Raw genomic sequence first — 12,552 nt, 5'->3', positions numbered from 1 at the left:
CTTGATTCTCCTTTTATTTGGTTTATTTTCTCACTATAGCAGTCTCGTGGTAAACAAGTTTGCAACATTTTCCCAGAAAGTACAATGATCTGATATGTTTATTTCTCTCTCAGAGGATTTCTAGCCTTTGATATTTATGGTGAAAAGTTATGATCAGGTTTTCCTAGCTTAGTGGCGGATATTTCTACAATTGGAATCCACTGAGTTGCAGAAAAATACTTCTTAAAATGAAATATCCACACAAGGAACACAAAAGAGAAAATAAGATTTATTTAGCTTGATGCGTATTCCACAACCAAACCAAGGCATGTCCATTTGATATGCCTTCCCTTGATAAAATTTTTTAAAATGCAATTATATAAATGGTATGCATGATTTGATTAATTTGCTTTCTTTTTGATAGATAACTGAACTCCTGTTTCATGATCTAGTTATATAAAGAGAAATCCTAACTTCTGTTAGAAAGGAATAATTCTCCAGGGAGAAAGAAAAGAGGTGAGTCCTGTCAGTGTTGTTTTTTCTCGAATCAGCAGAATATTAAACAACCTCATTTTCATTATTCTGAAGCCTACATGTGATCTCTGAGCATAACTCAGATCTTTCTGGGCTCTTATTTAGAAAAATGAATTCGGGATACATTTGTATTGACAATATCAGCTTTCATGTTAAAATTGTTTTGATGACCAAGGGACAAATAGCCTTGCTCAGAGCAGTTTTCTTAAATGCAGCAACAGAAAGCATTTGTTCTGTTGCTTGTGAGTCTTAACCTAGTTTTTTAGATTTTATGCCAGCTTGTTGTAGTTCAGTATGCTTACAATAGCCATAAAGATGAGCATTCCAGTGCTCAAAAGGCTCTTGTCTTTATTTACTTTGTGTTTGTGGTTTTTTTCCCCCCTCAGATGCTTTCTTAGTAAAGAGGACATAGGGCCTATTTTGAGCCTTTATTTGTCAAGAAGATAAGCGCATGTCACTGAGAAGAGATATAAGTATCCTCCAGCAGTCACGACTTTGTAAGTACAAAGACTTGAAAGATGTCTTCTCCAAAGCATGATGATGTAGTCGCTACTATGGAAGGCAAATAAAAAATGAATAAGCATCAGGGACTTGTTTGGTCGTGGCTTCACGTACACATTCATATTTAACATCTCTGATACTCAAGAGCTATTCTAGGAATCACCCATCTGATTTTCCTATTTGCTTTCTCTCACAGCTCTAGTGCTCGCTCTGTCATTTTGTAAGTGAAGGAACAGGAAAGGAAGAGGCAGGGAGAAATGGAAAGGAAGGCAGTCATCTCAGCTGCCTGCCTTCTTGAGAAACAGCTCTACTCACATAAGTCCTTCTAGGTAGCAGTGCAATGACAATGAGAAGGCAAACATGTGCTCTTACATTAGTTATTACAAATTATGCAGCTTATAATAGTAACAGCAATGTATCAATTTATGGGGAGGGAACTCATATCTGTGACATGCCAAGGCTAGCAGAGTTACAGGGTGTGATTACTGCGCATATCAGTTGCGTGCAAGAAGCAAGGAAAAGGCAGCTGTGTGTGGAAGACGGCGGAGGACTCCTGCAGTGCTGTCAGAGCCAGCGAGGCTGGAGGTGATGTGCCATGTAAGTGTTGTTTGTGACGTTTTGAACTCTGAAGGGATGAATCTGATTTTCCTCTCCATTTTTTGTTCCCCTTAGACTTCAATATGTCTGAGGAAAAGGGGCGTATATACAACTTCCATAGCAGGTCCAAATCTTCCTCCTTTCCACGTTGCCTTTTGGGGAATGAATATTCTTGTATACAGATCTCTCTCTTTTTTACAGGCACAGTGTTCTTAAGAAGGCATGTGGCTGGAAGTTCCTTATCATTCTCACTTTCATCCTCGAAGTATTCCATGGTCTCAGATATCCAAAACTATTAAAAACTGCAGACGTGGGAGGTCTGAAAGCCATGTCCAGTGTAATTGAGACCCTGAAAGCTCTACTAACTAATACAGGAAAACCCACTGAAGTATTTCTCGTTACATTTGTAACATAAGTGATGGAGGCTTTAGACTTCAGGATAATAGAAATAGCTTAAAGAAATTGGTGTTTGTTGTAAATATAAAAAATGCAGTGTAAGATCCCAGAAAAAGTTTGCCATTGGAGTTAGGAAATTCCACTTTGAATCATTAAATTGTCCTTTGACATATTTAAGGGTGAGAAAATACTTGATCATGCCTGATGTGCATTTTATCAGTGTAATCTGGCCTGAATCTCTAGGCCTAGAGGTTTCCTCACAGGTGAGGCCTTGGCTCACCTGAGAGGGAAATTTTCCACTGACTTCATTTTACCCTCAGCGTCCCTTTTCCCGTGGGGTCCTTTTCCGTACACGGGCAGTTTCCCCCTTGAAAATGCTTTTCGCCTGGGGAACGACCCCAGTTCCCCGCAGAGCCCGCCATGGCACCTGTACCGCACCGCTGCCCCGCGGCACCAGGCGCGAGCGGCGGGTGGTGCCGCACCTGCGGAGATGTCACAGCCCGTCACGTTCCGTCACAGCCCGTCACGTCTGTTGGTGCGCGAGATTCCCTCGCGCCCTTCCTAGAGCTTGGGATGTTTGGCTTTGAGAGGAAGCTCCTTCAGAGGTACGCGCCCTGCAGATGGGATTTCTTCCCTGCTTTCCCTTTAAGCTTTTACCAGGGTTTAACACGACCTGCTCAAGGGCCGGTGCTTTCTGTGGGGTTTGCCACTTGCATCCCGTTGGGTGGAGGCTGAGGAAAGACTCTGCGGGAGAATCCCGGTCCTGCCCCGTGTTTAAACCCTGACAGGTTTAACCAGGATTTATCTCAACTTGGCAGGTACTTGACCCTGGAGTTTAACTTTAGCTCCGTAAAATCTGGAACCTCATTTTATGAAAACATTTAAGCCCATATAACACTGTATAAATATTGTTAGTTAATAGTTTGATCATATCAGCTGTTTAAAGACTTCTTTTCCCTGCTGGAAAGCGTGTTTTATTTTATGTTTAGCCCTTTGCTTGGTAACAATCCACAGATGAATATTTTATTTCTGTCTTAACTGAATTTTTTAAAAAATCTAGGACTCTTCTTCACACTAAAAATAGCCAACACATGCTAGTGAAGTGTTTGTAACAGTCTTAACTTGCCTGAGTACTCTTAAGTCCAGGCTTGGCAGTATTAGTGAAATGAGTGTCAGGAAGGCGTTGTGGACAGCATGCTGGTCACCTTCCTCACTTTGTGTCCAGCAAAGAGGAGATATGGGAGGAATAATTTGCATCCAATTGAGACTTCATTAGGAAAACTGCTGTGCTCCATTTTATGCTCCTGGGGCTGTGATCCTGAAACTGTTATGGGCATTAATAGGTGCTGAAGCAGATTTGCTGCCCTCTGGCTGTTCTGTTTAACTCCTTTCCTCATTCCGCCTGGTTTGCAGTATGTGCAGAAGCTTTTTTTCGTTCCCCAGTTGTCGTCTTGCATGCCATGCCTGAAGTACCTGAGCTCTTCGCTAACACAACCCTTTCATTGAGAAATCGTGTCTGTCAGCTTTTCTTATATATATTATTTTCTTTCCATTATCTGTATTTCAAAATCACTTGAATGTATTGAAGAAGAGAAGAAATTATGGAAGTTTTTTAACTTAATATACTAAGTGGGGGAAGTTCACAGATGGCTAAAACTTAGCATCTGCTAGTAATTGATTTTTGGATTTTAAAAAAATGACTGCATGCCACTTGCTTATTAAAGTCTGATTTAAGTAATCCTGATCAGTTTGTCCCAAGAACGGGAGGGCGCATGCCTGGGAAGGAATTGTGGTTTGGAAGGAAGAATGTGGAAGGCTTCCTTCTAAGCTGCAATGTGATCCTCTATACTATTAGAGAAAGCATGAAACTGTGTTTACATCAGTGCTAGAAATTAACACATCACTTAGGTTTATCCACAGTTGCAATCTAGTCCTTTTTTTATGCAATTTTTTTTATATCAGCATGTTTCAATAAGACCAACATATGCGCTATTACTAGAATACATAGAGTATGCAGGTTGCTGCAGCTCCCTGTGCTTTCCATATATCTCACTCGCATCATTGGATCTTGGGTTCCATCTCTCAGAGGGTAAGTGATACGGGATCGCAGTGCAAGGAGACAAATACGTTGTAATTATTGTAGTGATGTTTGCTTTCTCCTTGCAAGTGGTAAATTGCTTAGAAAATAAGTCGACTTTTTTAATAACTATTTTAAGCACTTAAATTCCATTAGGAAATAAAATAGATATGAAAAAGAAAAACCTTTGTTTTGCTTATGCTTTGCTGTTGGAAGTGTTTGTATTTTTGACGCAACACAGCTCATTTTTTCAGGGATAAGTTTGGATAACTTGTACCCTTATCAGAGACGTCCTTTCTTTTTATTATGGATTGTATTCAGACAGTACATTCTGATTCAGATCTCATCTTGCTGTTACCAAATCTGGAATAATTTTGATGTATAACTTTTTCAAATTAATTCAAATAGCAACGATCATTCAGTTGTCAGTAGAAGCGGAAAGGGAAAATTGGTTTTCTGTGCTAATTGGATGAGAGCTGAGGAATCTTTGACATAGAGTTGCAGGACAAAATTCTGATTCCACTCATGTTAGTATAAGTTTCAACATTTACTTCAATGGCATTTTGATGTCGTATGTATATCCGTTTCATTTCTTGTGTAACACAGGACTTTGGCTGGTATTTCACACACTAACCACGATACACATGAAATTTGGCAGTTGGAGAGTTAAAACACTTTGGGGGCCAGTGATACGTGAAACTGGTGACAGAGCTTCCTTCAGTAGATCACAGTTTGCAGTTCTTGGGGACCTGAAATCTAGTGAAGACCATAATAATCAGGATTTATGAGCATTTCACAGAAGACGCAACCTCATATAATTGGGAGCTAACTTGGGCTTGTCTTCATGGGAGGAAATATAGGAAGTCTAGAGTTGATCAGCAGCTGAAGACAATAGAATGAAAGATCAAATTGATTAGAACTCAAAATAAGCAAGGTCCAAGTTAGCAGGCTGATATCTGTTTTGAGATTGAAGTTGTGTATTGGATGACTTCCCAGAAGTTGTAGCCACCAGTTCCAATTCTCATACTCAGGTGCTACATAGTGTAACAGAAGAGTCAGTGGAGCTGCAGAGTGCAGAACTGATTTAAGAGAACTAAGTTTGCTGTTTGAGCTTCCCCAGGGAGGAGCGCGGTGGTCACTCTATGGTACGTGTTCTTACTTCTCCGAGTGCTTCTGTGTGTTACCTAGTTTTATATGTGTCTGGGATGGAGTGCACCTTGGGATGGGTCCATCCATTCAACTTCCTGCTCACCGATTCCTGAAGCACGACTTGAGAAGGGAAGCAGAACAGCTACAAATAAATTCCAGGAATTTTTAGTTTAATTTTAAGGAAAACTAGGACTGAATGCCATTCCTACATAGCAAAGTTACCGCTTTCTAAGAGATGAAGTAAGGATTTATGTAGTGTTTTGCATCCTCATTTAGGCAAAATACGGACATGCAGTAAGATGATTGCTGTGGAGGTTGTGCTTCTGCTCTTTTGCAGATGTAGTAAGTCTTCTGAGAAATCATTCTTCAGCAAAAACTGAGCTCACTTTTTTTAAAGTATCTTTTTTTTTTTTTGACAGTTGTATATGTTGCCATGACAGCAAGCAATCTTAAAACAACCTGCTCATCGCCTGTATCGCAGTTCAGTACGCTGTTTCTTAATGATGCAGATGCCATCTTGCTGCAAGCTTTGGAAGGGCAGGCTGCTTAGCAATATAAACGCAACTTATTTGATGGACAGGGCTAGTGGTTGTTTTTCTCGGATCAGTTCTAATAGTAAACTTTTAACCTGAAAAGTTAACGCAAGACAGAATTAGGCGGATCTTCTGTTCCGTGACTTCAAAGCCGGAGACTATGACATTATCATAAGCAAAGTCAGAACAATTTAATCGTGGAAATTTCTGTACTGCAGTTCTAGTGTAAAATACACTCTTTGCCAGCCTTGCTTCCAAAGAGCAGTAGACTGTCATCAGGTGAACACCTTCGGACTATGCAGCTTTGATCTCATGTATTTTGGAAACAAATCCTTTAACATCTTTATCCAACAAGTAAAATGCAGATCTTGCCTGTCATACTCTTTCAGTGAGGTCAAAATTCAGATGGTTGTTACAAAGCCCCTTTCTAGGCCAAGTGCCGCATTGGAATAAAAGTGCAAGTAGGATTTTACAAACAGTGTTTCTGATAAACTTACTGAAGAGCCAAATTCAGAACCAGAATTTATGAGCGTGTAAGAGTTCGTTAATTAGTACTTAAAAGACAGGAGTCTTTCTTCACTAGGATTACTGCATCTGTTAAAATGCAAGGCTGAGAGTACAGTTAGATGACATGGTAACTTCAACAGTAATTTGGCTTCAGAAGTTCTCCTTCGACCTGCTTGTTCTGTGCGTTGTAGTTTGCTCTCTCCTTCAGTTGTGCCAGTACAGTTGTGGGATTGTGGTATAAACGGAATCAATGAAAAGATGAAGGTTAAAAACCAATTCCCTTCCCTTAGTGCTGCTTCTAACCTGGCTTATGTCAGTGATCAGATTTTCTGGATGGTCAAATGAAGAGTTGCATCAGCACAACTGACAGGGTTGCAAATTATGAGCTCAGGAGGGTGTGTCATGCAAGAATGATGCATGGGGATTTTGTTGGCAAAGCCCTCTTACCGTGGAATTACACCGAAAGTGACATTCTAACAAAGCAGTCTCATCACTCGCCAACGAGTTTGGGAAACGCTCTGAAATGCTGTAGTGAGGAGTGAATTTAAGGAAGTAGTATGCACGTGTTTGAAGGACGCTGGATGTGGCTCTGAGCTCGTACGCTGCAAGGTCAACAGCCCCAACTGCTTCCAGTGTTTCAAAGCCATTAGCATAATCTAATGTGAAGCCGGAGCAATGTGGAAAACCCACATACTATCAGACACTTGTCTGGCAGTCATGTATTTGTAAACATTGGAAGGTTTTAGTCATTTGAGTACTGTGCAAGTGTACAGCAGTGTTAGGTAAATGGGAAAGCATGCCAATTTATACTGGAAACAACACCAGGAATGGTACTAAAAACAGAGACATGGGCAAGCTGGAATATGGAAAGGGCTTTAGAGCTTGATCCAAACTCCTTTGAAGTCAATAGAAAGAATCCCATTGTTTTCACTTAGAGGTTGTCCCTAATGTGTGCCTCTCATTGTTATACAAATGTCCATTTCTAGGGCTAGATACAAAGCACTGCATTGGAAAGGAATTCCCAAGATCAATTTAATATCGTCTGTGAACCATATAGATATTTTAGGCCTCTCTCCTACAAATTACTTCTGCAAGGCCATGTCCTTCAAGTTTTAAGGTCCAGTTGCAGAACTAGATTTTTTATTATTAACATGTAGACTAAGAACATTTTATTCTAACCCAATGTGAAATACAGAGACCTGGAACACAAATTTTTGCTAAATATGCAAATAATTATGTACATGAATGGCTCCTTAGAAATTTTGCTAGTCATTTGTAGGCATGTGTATTGGAGGTAGATGTCCATGCAGCTAAGGATTGTATGACCGATGGTATTTATAATTAGGTAATTATACCCTTGCTTAGGAATTAGCAAACAGGGGGTTTTTGTGCTGGTGTTGGTTTTTTTTTTTTTTTCCCTTCCAGAAAGAATAAAGTGAAAATAAGTCTAATTAGATCAGTCAGGGAAGATGCCAGTCATAGCCACTGTCCAATTCTCATACTCAGGTGCTTCTTCAAAAATCATTCAGAAATCATGAATTATTTTAACATTTTGTCTTCTTTCTCCCTTGGCTTTGTGGCTGTTACAAAACTTCTGTTTATTAATGCATTATGAACCGAAGCTGTCAAAATGAATCTTTTTCTCCATTTGTAAAGATGTTATATATGTGCATCTGAATGATACAATATGTACTTCTTAAATTTTCATGTGGGCCTCCTACTGGATTTCCTGAATAGAAGACCAGCTGACAACGTAAGAATGTCACAGCTTGTGTATTCTGCCCAACGCAAATGTCATGTAAACATTGTTTACAGAGATATTTACAATTCTGTAAAACACAGTTACTAGGACCAGGTTTGTGTCCATTTTATTATTACTCTTGGGTTTTAACCTGCATTTTCCTATCCAGTGCAATGAGGAGCTCTGCTTAAGACCATAGGGAGCTCTATTTAATTATAATTGGCAGTCTGCAATCCTTTGTGCTGTCAAGGAAATCATGGAGCTAATGGATGATACTGCAAGCACTCGGTAGTGGTTTTATGCTCAGCGATTTGTGCTTTATTTGGCTGAACAAATATCTGATGGAGCTGAGAGAATACAATGATGAAACATTATTGTACGGAGGAAATTATTGGTGTGCCTACCAGGGACCCATAGGAATTACATAATTATTTTAAAGGGTAATTTTTGCCATCTAGCCTTTACTTATGCATCTGAAGTAACAAATATCAAAGTATTATCTATTTTTAGTAAGGCATTTTACAACGACAGTGTTAACATGCCAATGGTTACAAAAACGTGTCAGTTAGTATGGGCAGAGGATAATAGTCTCCTGTCAGACTGTTATAAACCAGGACTTCAGAGGTCTTGCGGAAGTCATCTATGACAGAAGCAATTCTCCATTGCGTCAGTATCCAGGAATTTCCCAAACTATTATGGGGTTATATTATTGTGATGATGGAGTTTGAGAAGTACCGGCAGACTTAACCAAATTGGTACTTTATCTAGGATTCTAAAGACATAGATGTTTTCTCCACCAGAATATCCCAAATTACATAGATATGTTTTGGATTAGAATAGTAATTTTTATAAGCCAGATAGCAATCTGTCTTCATCTGTAGGCATTCAAATGAGTCTTGAAACCTTCTACTCCTGTCCCAGGTTATGCAAGAACACTGCGGTGAAGTGCAACAGAAATTTCCAAAGACGTTTTTCTTGCTCTGTAGTGTAATAGTGAGTGGAAGCCCCTGTTTTTACACTGGGCTGTTTATGATAAGACCAGCCCTGCTGAGTTAGAACAAAGACCTGCCTGGCCTAAGTGTCCTGCCACTAGCAAATTACGCAGATATCAAGGTTGTGCATGTATGATATTTCTACCTAGTGCTTCTCCAGCTGTTCTCATCTTCCTCTGCTGGATGCGTACATCTCGGTGTATGTCTGTCCCAAATTCTTGCCTGGCCTCTCCCTACATCCTTTTAAATTCCCTGCATCCACAATATGCTTTGAGAAGTTCTGTAGGTTTGCCACCTGTTAGGTGAAGGACCACCACCTTGTGTTTGTTTTGAACCTGGCTTTTGCTAGCTTTGTTTACTATCTTCTAACACTTCTTTTGTTTGAAGATATTTTGTTCTTGATCATCTTTGTTACTCTTTTGCATCTTTTTTTTTTCTACTTTTTTCCATTCCATTTTGAGAGGAGCAGGTCCGGCCGCACACAATATTTGGGGCGATGGTGAATCATGAATATATGGAGTAGCAATATAATGTTGTCTGTTCCTTTGTTAGTAATTCCTGATTTGTTTTTTTTAACCACTATTCACCACTGAGCTGTCATTTTCCTATTTACATATCAGTCACAAGACATGTTTCTATAGTGGCAATGATTGCTCAGTGCCATCAGTTAGAATTGGTTTTTTCCTAGCTATGTCACTTGACATTTATCTTCATGGAACTTCATCTGCTATGTTATTGTGCAGTCACCTATTTCATATGGTTTCTCTGAAACCTTTCATAACTGGTCCTTGGTTTTGTTATCCTGAGTCATTTAGTATATCATTAGTAAATTCTCTCACATCTTTGTTCACTCCCTTTACCAGGTTATTTATGAGCATATGGGGACAACACAGATCCCATTTCATCATTTTGAAGTTACTTACACCCTCCTGTAGGAATGTGTGCCCAATTGGGGAATATGTGAGCAAGGGATTGAGCCCTCTTTTCAGGCTAATACCATAACCACTGGCCTGCCTTCTTGAGAACGAGGTTTAAATGTGAATTGCTATGTTCATGCTAAATTAAGGTTGAATTCCGTAGGAATCAACTAGAAAGGCATGATAAGAAATGAGGGGTAGAATAAAATATTGTAGACAACCTTTCATTTTCTTTCAATATTGTAGGATGATATTGGACGATTTTTGTTTTTTCTTTTAAGACTACTATTTCCTTGGGATCAATCTAGAAAATTCTTCTCAGAGATGTACCCATCTTCCCATTGCCCCTTGTGAAAGAGGTATTATTTCCCGTGTTCAACAAAAACGCTTAAACACCTGCTTACCGTTCCACTGATAGCAATTGATCTATTACCTTTTGATACCTGGCAGCTGCACAGCTGTTACTAGACAAAATAATGATTTAATCAAATACTCTGGTTCTTCGGAGGATGTTGAAAGCTAGAGAGAGTAATCAGTAGTACTTAGTAGTAAGTGAAAGGCATTGAAGGTGACAGCAAGAAAGGAAGTAGTACTACCAGGAAAACAGGTATCTTTGCAATTATATGATGTGCTTTGTGGATATATTGAAAGGCTTTCTTTGTTGTGTGTTTATTAGTTCAGTGTTCTCTGCAGCTCTCGTACAGTGTTTTCCTTTCATTGATCAGTACCTTAAAAAGAAAACCTAGGTCTGAAAGTATTATAAAGGAGCTTTCTGCTTTAAACTACTCTTGTAAGTCATAGTTGGTCCTTATCCAACTGAACAGATCAGACACAGAGTTGTACTACAGGCTCAGTCTTGTGAGATATTAAAGACTCCCAGTTTCATAGATTTTTGGATACTCCAAGCACTACAGATTCAGTTTTTATCTTGTGGCTTCCTGCTGTGAGGTTGGAAAAGCTTGTCTGAAACACTGGAAGCAGTACAGGTGGTTTGGCTCTGGGAGGCCAGTGAACTGAACATTTCCAAGAAAAAGGAAAAGGGACTAAAATGAAAAAGGGGTGATAACTGTTAACGCTATGCCTGGAAGAGGCTGGAGAGCTCTGGTTCACGCAGATTTACTTAAGTAGCAGGTATAGGATAGAGATGTAGTAAGAAAGTACAGAAACTAAGCTAAATGTGTATCCTGCACATTGCAATCTCAAATTTTTCCATACATAGCAATGCCATCTGTACTGAAATCCATACTGTACTGATGAACTTCTTACTGTGTTTATGAGAGCTTTGGTGTCCTGTTTTTCAGGAATTTGTGCTGTTCATGTGTAGATTCAGCTTCAGAACTAATTCCTTTACTAGGGTCAACTCATGCCACTCTGACCTCATTGCTTTTATTTAATGAACATACACTCTTAAATTACTGTCCCCATGTTGACTTGTGTACCTTCAGTGAGACAGATAATTACATTCCTGCCCACTTTTCCTAAAAACTAAATAACAGCTGCCATAAACTTATACTTTAAGGAGGGGTATCTTCATGCCTGTATCAGTGGTTCATGTGTCTTATTACTGCAAAGGAAACAAAGGAAGGTAGAGATTAACCAGTGTTGCTTATTTTACTCTTTAAGGGAGTACAAAAGAACCCAGGTCTTTTGATTTTAATTTTTTTTTTGTTTTAATTCTGGATCACTAGCAGTTATCAGACTAAGTTTTTAGGCCTTGATCCCACAGAAATACGGTGCTTAACATAATGTGAACAGTTCTTCCCGCTGCAGCTTGTGTTCTATATTGGAATTTGTGGGGTTTTTTTCTTTAGGACTGATCCTTTGGTGCAGTTCCAGCCAAGGATGCAATTCTTGCCAACGTATTACAGACAACTCTGTGGCGTGCAGTTTCGCTTAAAGGTAGGTTTTGGTGGATTCTCCCCCCCCACCTCTGTCTTGCTTAGCAACTTTGAAACATTTGTGTAGCTGTCCACATCCTTTTCAGTCTTGGAATTTTATAGATCACAGGAAGAACCGCAACTTTTAGTCCTATAGAAATCAGATGTTCAGTGTTGTTTTGAACATATATAATATGTAAAGATTACAACAGAGCATACTCTAAAGCCGTTTTTCTAAATAGTATCAACATGAAAATAATATCAAATCAAGTATCTTATCTGCATTTACTAATACTTTAATCACTAAAGTGGTTTCTTATGGTTTTCTTCCATTTATATTTTTTCTTCCTGTTTATATTTTTTAAAATACATCATTCATCTTAATTGGATTGATCCATTTCAGATTTTTTTTTTTTCTCATCTGGCTGATGATGTGGGGCTATTATTCTAAGAGCTGATTGTTGGATAAATTTTTTATTCTTACAGACACTTGTATGTCAACAACCAGAACTAATTTTCCGTTAAATCTTAAAATATTTAAAGAATATCTAGTCATATTGGATTTTTCACATCTTTTAATTATGTTACAAATCCTACAGTGTGGGTAGAAAAGTAGAAATAAAACATATTTTTAAAAAGCTGTAGAGAAAAGCTTTCTGAAAGGTTAAGAAAATAAGGTTCTATGTATTAGAAAGAAATCATACTGGAGTGCTCCTTGATTTTATTTTCTTCTTGGTCACAGGTTAAGTTCA

The sequence above is a fragment of the Platalea leucorodia genome, assembly GCF_965183815.1.
Source record: "Platalea leucorodia genome assembly, chromosome: 13".
NCBI classification, from domain to species: domain Eukaryota; kingdom Metazoa; phylum Chordata; class Aves; order Pelecaniformes; family Threskiornithidae; genus Platalea; species Platalea leucorodia.
This window is presented reverse-complemented; position numbering follows the sequence as displayed.